Source organism: Dasypus novemcinctus, chromosome 8 (assembly GCF_030445035.2).
Source record: "Dasypus novemcinctus isolate mDasNov1 chromosome 8, mDasNov1.1.hap2, whole genome shotgun sequence".
Lineage (NCBI taxonomy): Eukaryota > Metazoa > Chordata > Mammalia > Cingulata > Dasypodidae > Dasypus > Dasypus novemcinctus.
The window spans coordinates 12,862,630-12,869,932 of record NC_080680.1 but is presented as its reverse complement, the minus strand read 5'-3'; the positions used below and the strand labels follow the sequence as shown (position 1 = coordinate 12,869,932).

The window sequence follows — 7,303 nt, the reverse complement described above, 5'->3', positions numbered from 1 at the left end:
TTTCCAGTATTTTTTAATATCTGAATTTTTGAGTTTTAACTTCAGTTTTTCTAAATTATTATTTATTTTATTTCTTATGTTTAAACCTATCATTATTATTTCATTTTCCTGTTAATTGTACTTGATGATATCCTTGGCTTCATTTAAAAAAAAACTTTTTAAAATTAAAGCTAATAGACCACAAAAAACAGTACATTAAAAAACATGGGGGAAGCAGACTTGGCCCAGTGGTTAGGGCATCCGTCTACCACATGGGAGGTTCATGGTTCAAACCCAGGGCCTCCTTGACCCGTGTGCAGCTGGCCCATGCACAGTGCTGATGCACGCAAGGAGTGCGGTGCCATGCAGTAGAGTCCCCACATAGGGGAGCCCCATGCACAAGGAGTGCGCCCCATAAGGAGAGCTGCCCAGCGCAAAAGAAAATGTAGCATGCCCAGGAATGGTTCTGCACACATGCAGAGCTGACACAATGAGATGATGCAACAAAAGAGACACAGATTCCCATGCTGCTGACAACAACAGAAGCGGACAAAGAAGAAGATGTGGCAAATAGACACAGAGAAGACAACTGGGGTGGGGGGGAAGGGGAGAGAAATAAATAAATAAATAAATCTTTTAAAAAAAAAGGAAGGTAATGAGAGGCAACCCGCTCTTGATGCCAAAATCTTCTCTTGAGGTGAAGAAGATCCTATTGAAGCAATGAAGTATGAAAATCAGCTTCAACTGGTGCAGAAGAAGCCCCTTGCTGTCCTCACTTCAACTTGCCTGATTAACATAGTGAAATTTCCATCCAGGGGTGGAGTTATCCACCCCTTTTTGTACATTAAATATATATGCAAACAAGATTTCCTAAACATAGTAATCATACAACTATATAACTAGCTGTGTATGTTCATCCATATGCATAAAAGTTCATCCATATGCATAAGTGAAACAAATGCTAAGTAGGAACTTAGGTATTTAAGCAAGAATGAACCTGTAGCATGGGAGTTAGGTCTGTGTTGCTTTAGACCTTGGCTCCTGTCTGCAGACATAATAAATATAAGTTCTACCCAACTCTTGGGTTAAAGTTCTTATTTCCTCTACATCTCTTGTTATCTCCAAAGGCCTGGCTTTGAGGGCTAACACTGTCTTCTCAATATCCATTATCTCTTTATCTATTATGTTTCTTCTTGGAATTGATTTAGGAGCTTTGTGTGAACATCATTGCTTAGTTATCTTTTTTTTTTTAAGATTTATTTTTTAAATTTATTTCTCTTTCCTCTCCCCCCACCCCCAGTTGTCCGCTCTGTGTCCATTCGGTGCGTGTTCTTCTGTGACCACTCTATCCTTATCAGCAGCACCAGGAATCTGTGTTTCTTTTTGGTCTTTCATCTTGTTGTGTCAGCTCTCCGTGTGTGCAGTGCCATTCTTAGGCAGGCTGCGCTTTCTTTCACATTGGGCAGCTTGCCTTACGGGGCGCATTCCTTGCGCGTGGGGCTCCCCTACGCGGGGGATACCCCTGCATGGCAGGGCACTCCTTGCGCTCATCAGCATTGTGCATGGGCCCACTCCACACAGGGCAAGGAAGCACGGGGCTTGAACCGTGGACCTCCCATGTGGATGGATGCCCTATCCATCGAACCAAGTCCGCTTCTCGCTTAATTGTCTTAAATCCTGTGTCTCATGATTCTTGGATTGTACCTTTGGCTATGCCATATCTTCCTGTTTCTTAGTATGCCTTGTAAATTTTTGCTCATATATAGGCACCTCATTATGCTGGTGATTTTACAATATAGTTCTCTCAGTTGCTTGGTGGTTTTGTTTTACACTCTTTGATTTTTGGTTCAATTGTTCCTCAAACTTTAAGATTGTCCTGTTGAAGTTATCAAAAGAGATCCAGGGACCCAGCAATAGGGCACTGATGAGACCTATGGGGTCTGGGAAGGAACTAGACAACCCTTGACTTCACGCCCCTTTGCCAGCAGATGACACTATTTGGGAAACCATTTCACAGAGAAGAATCCTTCAGTCTCCACCACACTGGATTTTCTGAGTCAGTGATTCTAAACTGGGCTCTTCTATTTAATCTCATGAAGACAAATATCCTCAGCCCTCCACCACACCCTCCCACTTCTCAGGGATGAATATGACTTTGCCCTCCTCTGGTGGCTCTCAGTCGCATGTTTTGCCAAGGCCTTTTCCCTTGAGAATGAAGTACACGGTGGCATTCCCAGTTGTCGGGCCAGTAACTTTTAGTTTTCATTTGGCCTCTTCACCTCACTGTCTCGATTCTCTCCTAAACATTACATATGTCACTCTCCTGGTGTGCAGATCCCCAAAGCAGCTCCATTGGACAATTATTACCCCTCTCTGTTTTGTAAGAGAGCATCACCCTGCCTGACTTACTCTGAGGCCATCTTCAAACTTAATTTTGCCAAAATTCCATTTTTTTATGGACACTTTTATTTACACCTCCTCCTCTAAAACCTGTAACTGTGTAACTGAATGCTTTATGCTTCTGAAGATCCAGTAAAAGTAGATTGTCTACTCCACCTTCCTCTGCTAATGCTCACACCTGCATTTCATAGGCATCTGTGCATTAAATATATAGTGAAAAACCTCCTCAACTGTTTCTCTAAGAGCTACCACACCATAATTCTTGAGAGCCAGCACTTTGCAACTTGGCTCCAGAACTTTCTGCAGTTGAGTTCTCTCCTCTGGTTCAAGTAACCCTTGAAATTTGTAGTAGGTGACTTCTTCCAGGATCAAGGACTTTGAGAAATGGATTGAAGACACATGTCATGGAGAACACAGCTCCTGTTGCAGGGGTATGGATGTATGTCACACATTTAACATCAGGACTAGTTGAATAGTTTGCAGCACACGGACTCAATTCTGTATTTATGGTCAGCTTTCAAATGACTACTTTGCTGGTCAACCTATATCTCTTATTATATTACTTTCCCACGTTAGAGGCTGTGGCTTCAGAAAAAGATAAGCATTTAGGAATTATTACAATGAAGTCCTGCTCCTCATTCTTTCTGAGATATGTTTTTCCAGGTGTGCCCATCCAAAAAGGTGAACAAATCCTTATAGGCAGGCAGGTTTACAATGCATAAGTTTTTCTCCCTTTACATATTAGGATTTGTCTTCACCAGGAAGGTAGTGAATAGGTTTGGCCATGACAGGACAGAGGAGAGATGAAGTAAAGCCTAGAAAGGGCTGGCTGTGATGCCGTCTGCAATCTGTTGTAATGCTCATAATCCAGTTGGGCTGTGGCCTTTCTCCATCTGTTCTATTTCTGTTTAATTTTTTTTTTTGAAGCAAAAATGATATACTTTATTGAGTAAAACATAAATATGAATGATGCTGAATTCTCATCAAACAAAATGGAAAAAAGGAGACAATGGAATGATAATTTTAAAGGGCTGAAGTGTTAAAACAAACAAACAAAAAAACAACAGTCATTAAAGGCATTTCTTTCTCAAATAATTAAAAACAGAGATTGCCAGATTGGAATAAAGCTTTTTGTAAGGCAATCACTTTAAATAGAAGGTCACAGACAGGATCAAGCCAAAAGAATGGAAAAATACACATCATATAAACCCTATATATAATTAAGGAGTTGTGGCTATATTAATAATATTTTTAAAAGTAGATTTTAAAACAAAAAGTGTATTTCAGAGATAAAAAAGTATCATTTAGATATGATAAAAGACACAATTCAATAAAAGACACAAAAATCCTTAATGTAAATATAATAACATTCTGAAAAATACAAAAATTGACTTAAGTAAAGGGAGAAATAGACAATCATAGATAATGATTTTAACCTCATAAGAGAACAAATAAGTTAAAATAATTAAGAATATGAAATGTCACTTCTCTCTTTTTTTTTTAGTTTTTTTATTGACTTTGTAATAATATTACATTAAAAATATATATGTGAGGTCCCATTCAACCCCACCCCCCCACCCCCCCTCTCCCCCCCCCAACAACACTCGTTCCCATCATCATGACACATCCATTGGATTTGGTAAGTACATCTTTGGGCACCTCTGCACCTCATAGACAATGGTTCACATCATGGCCCATACTCTCCTCCATTCCATCCAGTGGGCCCTGTGAGGATTTACAATGTCCGGTGATTACCTCTGAAGCACCATCCAGGGCAGCTCCATGTCCCAAAGATGCCTCCACCTCTCATCTCTTCCTGCCTTTCCCCATACCCATCGTCCACCATGTCCACTTTTCCCAATCCAATGCCACCTCTTCTATGTGGACATTGGATTGGTTGTGTCCATTGCACCTCTATGTCAAGAGGAGGCTCAGATTCCACATGGATGCTGGATGCAATCCTCCCATTTTCAGTTGTAATCACTCTAGGCTCCATGGTGTGGTGGTTGTCCTTCTTCAACTCCATCTTAGCTGAGTGTGGTAAGTCCAATAGATCAGATTGTAGGTGCTGGAGTCTGTTGAGGCTCAGGACCTGGCTATCACATTGTCAGTCCAGAGATTCAAATCCCCTAAATATATCTTAAACCCCAACATTAACTGCACCTCCAGCACATTAGCATGAAAGTCTTATGAAGGGAGATCCCATCTGAGTCCAGATTCATCACACATAAACACCATTTCCAAAGAGGGGCCATCTGCCCTGGTAGTTAACCCCAACGGCCATGACCATAACTCCCATGGGTCTCTTTAGCCCTCAAAGGAACCAATATCTGGGGGTTGTATCTGCTTTATCTGTCTCTCTGACTCTGCTCAGTTGTGCATGAGGGCAATCCTTCTGCCAGCCTCCAGACTCTTTTTTAGAAACTCGTAGCCATATAAACTCATTTCTCCTTTCCATTTCCCCCTTACTTTAGGCCAAACAGCATTTTAAAGTCATGGTATTTTATGTAGACGTGGCTATTCTGCTGATCCACATTGAACCTTCCATATAAGGTCATTTTCCAGTTGCATCATCAGTTGGTAATTGATAGTGGTCCCTCGTTGCCAGGGAGGCTCATCCCCGGGTGTCATGTCCCACGCTGGGGGGAAGGCATTGCATTTACATGCTGAGTTTGGCTTCGAGACTGGCCGCATTTGAGTAACATGAAGGCTGACAGGAGGAAATTCCCAGGCACAATGTTGCTCTAGGCCTTGTTCTTATTTTAGGTTTATCAGCTCACAAGCATAGTCATTAGCATCAGGGGCTCACTGTTGAACCCTCACTCCCTCCCGGTCCCTGCCACTGTACCTGGGAGACTGTTTCTTTTTAATTTTTTATTTAATTTTTAATTTTATTTTTTGAATAATAAATTGTGTTTTTTTAAAGAGGTACAGAAACCACAAAAAAAAGTTACATTAAAAAATATAAGAGTTTCCCACATACCCCACTTCCCACTACCCCATTCCTACCACATCAAAAACCTCTTTCATCACTGTGGCCCATTCATTACATTTGGTGAATTCATTTTGGATCATTGCTGCACTGCATGGATTATAGTTTACATTGTAGTTTACATTCTCCCCCTGTACGTTCAATGGGTTATGGCAGGATATATAATATCAAGCATCTGTCCCTGCAATAAAATGCCACCATATATCACCTCTACTTCCCTCTCCATACCCTCAGCAACTACCTTGGCCACTTTCTCCAGATAATTGCTACAGTTTCTTCCCTTACTAGTCACAATAGTTCTATAGTAGCATACCAGTAAGTTCACACTAATCCATATTTTATTCCTCCATCCTGTGGACTCTTGGTTGGTGATGTCCTCTCCACCTCTATATCAAGAGGGGGCTTAGATCCCACATGGTTGTTGGATGTGATTCTCCTGCTTGGAGTGGTAGGCACACTCGGTTCCCTCGTGTGGTGGTTGACCATCTTCACCTCCTGTTAGCTGACCTGTGCATGTCCAACAAACTGGAGAGTAGGTGCTGCAACTCTGCTGAGGCTCAGGGCCCAACTGGCACTTGGCCAGTTTAGAGATTGAACTCTCTTGGGTATACACCAAACCCAGAACCAACCACAGGTTCAGTAAAAGTGATAGAAGAGGCATGTGTAGAAAGCTCACATCTGAGTCCAACACCATCACACTCAGGAACACAAACTACCAGGTAGGGCCCACTAACAAGGCAATGAACTTTAGAGCCAGCCACCATGATCATAGAACCTGTGTGTCCCCATAGCCCTCAGGAGCACCAGTATCTGGAGTTGGGATCCTGCTGGGGTGTTGCGATCCTGCTGGAGCATGCATAAGCACAACCCCTGTGATGACCTCCTGACTCTTTTTTGAAGACTCTTAACCATATAAGCTCATTTATCTTTACCATTTCCCCCTTTTATTCAAGGTCCCTTTCTAGTTGCATCACCAACTAGTGATTGGTAGTAATCCCTCAGTGCCAGGGAGGCTCATCCCCAGGAGTCATGTCCCTTGCTGAGGGGAAGGTAATGCATTTACATACGGAGTTTGGCTTAGATAGTGGCCACATTTGAGTAAACGGAGGCTCTCAGGAGGTAACTCTTAGGTACCCTGCAGCTCTAGGCCTAGTTGAAATTTCAGGCACACAGGCTCATAAGCATAGTCATCAGTATCATGTGCTCCTCATTGGACCACCCTTCTTCATATTCTTTGTTGTTGCATTTGGGAGATTGTTGCTGTTCCATTGGGAATGTGACAGGGTTCCCCTGGCTAGGAACTCAGCACTCCTTCAGTTGTCATTTGTAACTGTAAGTACTAAGAAAATATGACAATTCAGGTCTTCCCCAAAGGTAGAACTCTGCAGTATCTGAGTAACTCCTTTCCTCTGCTCCATCATATTGAAATCCCATCGTAGATCAGGACACATATTCCTCTCCCTGATATATTCTCAGTCATTTTCATTAATGTGGTCAAACACTTCTCATTGTGAGTCACCCTGGGAGGAGGAGGAGGAGTGATCACACCTTGACTGCCATCTGAACTCATACTTTAATTCTGTCATTTCTCCTGGTTATCTAAGTCCATGGGAACAGCCAATTGGAAGCCCCCTCAGCCCCACATGCTGCTGTCCTCCCCACTACTGCACATTCCCTTGTTAAGGTACCACAGCCAACCCTAGCCAAGGTGCCTCCTGTTCCTGCTGGAAGGAGGCGGAAACTAAATTTTCTAATGTTAGTTTAATCTTAGATTCCTGGCATACACCTAACTTGGTCTTGGTCTATAGTAATATTTTTAGATTAATGAATTCTATTTCCTAATAAAATTGTAGTTGGAATTTCTTCTTAAGTGTGTTTGGGAGAGATTGGCCTACAATCCATTTGCTTCATTATCCATTTCAGGTCACCTAT

General features: G+C 42.1%; 1 pseudogene; it reads right to left on the bottom strand.

The window, feature by feature from the left end:
• Window positions 1-2,370: 2,370 nt before the first annotated feature.
• On the bottom strand, window positions 2,371-6,941 carry LOC131279571 (gamma-adducin pseudogene; annotated as a pseudogene).
• Between the last annotated feature and the right edge of the window lie 362 nt (window positions 6,942-7,303).